This window comes from Propithecus coquereli, unplaced genomic scaffold (genome assembly GCF_000956105.1).
Source record: "Propithecus coquereli isolate 6110/MARCELLA unplaced genomic scaffold, Pcoq_1.0 Scaffold195, whole genome shotgun sequence".
Taxonomy (NCBI): domain Eukaryota; kingdom Metazoa; phylum Chordata; class Mammalia; order Primates; family Indriidae; genus Propithecus; species Propithecus coquereli.
In genome coordinates, this window is record NW_012144411.1 from 551,134 (window position 1) to 553,767 (window position 2,634).

The 2,634-nt window shown below is 37.3% G+C and overlaps 1 pseudogene; it reads right to left on the reverse strand.

The window, feature by feature from the left end:
- Positions 1-1,161: 1,161 nt before the first annotated feature.
- Positions 1,162-1,762, reverse strand: LOC105809465 (annotated as a pseudogene).
- Positions 1,763-2,634: the final 872 nt, after the last annotated feature.

Consider the following 2,634-nt stretch of genomic DNA (forward strand, 5'->3'; position numbering starts at 1 on the left):
TTTTTTGCAGATCTAGAAAAAATAATTCATTTGGAACCAGAAAGGAGCCCAAATATTTAAAGCAACCTTAAGCAAAAGGAACAAATCTGAAGGTATCACTTTACCAGACTTTAAGCTATACTATAAGGCTGTAGTAACCAAAACAGCATGGTACTGGCACAATATTGAGACATAGACCAATGGAACACAACAGAGAACCCAGATATAAAACCATACACATATTGCCATCTGATCTTTGACAAAGTAGACAATATACAATGGGGAAAAGAATCCCTAGTCAATAAATGGTGCTGGGAAAATTAGATAGCCACATGTCGAGGATTGAAACAGGATCGATATCTCTCACCATTCACAAAAATTAATTCAAAACAGATAACAGACTTAAAGAATTCTAGAATAATAAGAATTTTATAAGAATATGTTGGAAAAGCTCCTCTAAATATTGGCCTATCGAAAAATTTATAAAGAAGACCCCAAGGGCAATCACAGCAGCAACAAAAATAAATAAATGGGACTTGATTAAATTAAAAGCCTCTGCACAGCCAAGGAAACAATCAACAGAACAAGCAGACAACCTGCAGCATGGGAGAAAACATTCACATGCTATACATCCAATAAAGGACTAATAACCAGAATCTACAAAGAACTCAAGCAAATCAGTACAAAAAAAGTCAAACAACCCTATTAGATTTGAGGTTACCCAGGGCTCTTGCTGTAATTTAGCATAGATCTTGGAGAACTTATCTCACATAGGTTAGTTTTGTTGCTAGTTATTCTGAACAAAGAAAACCCTGAATCATCCACATACAAAGTAGTATGAGCTTCCCAATCGCTGTCAAGCATCCCTACACAACATCTCAATAGTCTATAATCTTGCAACAACTGAACTGGAGTTAAAGCTGCAAAGATCACAAAATAAATAAGAAAGCCAGAATGAGACAACATAGGTAGGAAATTGTAGCAGTTAATCGTAGTCCATCTTTCCTCAATTAGGATAAACTCTAATATACCTGATGTGGGAGGTAGAAAGCTACACTGGTGCAAGCTGGGTCTTCTGCTGATTTTGCCATCAAATACCAAGGAAAAATAAGAAGCAATGTTGATTTTATTTTTAAAAAGCTTCAGGAGTTATTTTATTATAAAGGGACATGGCTGAACAGGTTAAAAACAGATTCCCCATTTTGAGTTCTCTGAGGCAAAGTCCACAGTCAACTGCTCTGCAATGGAGGTCACACTGTTAGCTCCAGCAGCATCAGGTGAGGCAATAGTGCAGTTCCTCCACTCAAAGATATTCACCCTTATCCACTTCAGGACAACTGGCTCTGCATACACATTGTCCACTGGGATATCAAAAAAGATGTGAGTTTGAGAAGCACATAGGTCCATGGTGATAACATGATTTGCACCCTCTATAGTTGGCATATTTATAACAAGCTTGTCTGAGCTTGGAGCCCAGCTTTTACTCATCTTATCCTGCCGGGCATAAGGGAAGCATGCGATGATTGCAGTAACGCCGCTGGCTAAAACAATTTTGCAAGTAGTAGTCATGATCAAAAGCTCCATTAAGTTGTCACTGATTTTGCCACAACCACTCTGAACAATGTAGACATCCTCTCCATGTACACTTTTGCCAATTTCCACACAGGTCTCCTGGTTGCAGAATTTTAGTCACCACTTTGCCTAACTCCAGGCCCAGGCAGTCAGCAATTTTCTGGGATAAGTCCTGATTGGAGCTGCCACTGAAGATTTGGATATTTGGCATCTTGGCCAATTATCCTAGACACTCTTCACTAAGTGATCATTGCTACTGCAAAGACCAGAATCAAAGTTGGCCCAGAGACTCACTACTAACCTCTTAGCATTGCTAAGATAAATTCCCATCGTCTCACTAAAGTTCTAAAACCGTTATTTAATTACATTTACCAATATTTTCTTTCTTTACGAAAGACCTTCCTTACCACAAGGTCAAAAACATTTTTGCTTTATTTTCTTCAAAAATATTTATAATATCACTGACTCATTATCTTATTGACTTACTCATTTGGCTTTATATTTTGATCTTCAATTCATCTGGAGTTGATTTTTGTGTGTGTGAATGACTTGGGGAGGAAGTTGGGAGACAATTCTCCATGGGTCTTTCATATCCACCTATTTGCAAGAAAAGCAATAACTGAATTTTTTGTTTGTTTGTTTCAGATGATATTCAAGAATTCTACTATAGTAAACAGTCTTGGAATATGAAGAGAATGCTTTTCTCTAAAGCAAAGGACCAGCATGCTTACTGTCCATTACATAAGAATTGAGTCCCCTAAGAAAAGGATTCCTCTCTGTAATGCAACACACTTTTGGCAACATGTCTCTAGACCTCTTTGTGAAAACCTGGGTGAACTGAGCAATGGGGAACTGAATAAAAAATTAAGACACTCTGCCCACTGCCATTGCAGCAAGTAATAAAATGTACTTGATCTCTAACCCAAGAATTTTATGCCTGCTATCATAATCCATCAAATTGTAGCAGGCTAATATGTTAATTTACAAGTAGGGTAAAATCACTGACCCTTCATGATTTTTGAGGGTTTGGAATCCAATTTTATATTTCCCCAAATCAATACCAGTTATCCTAAAAATTTTTAC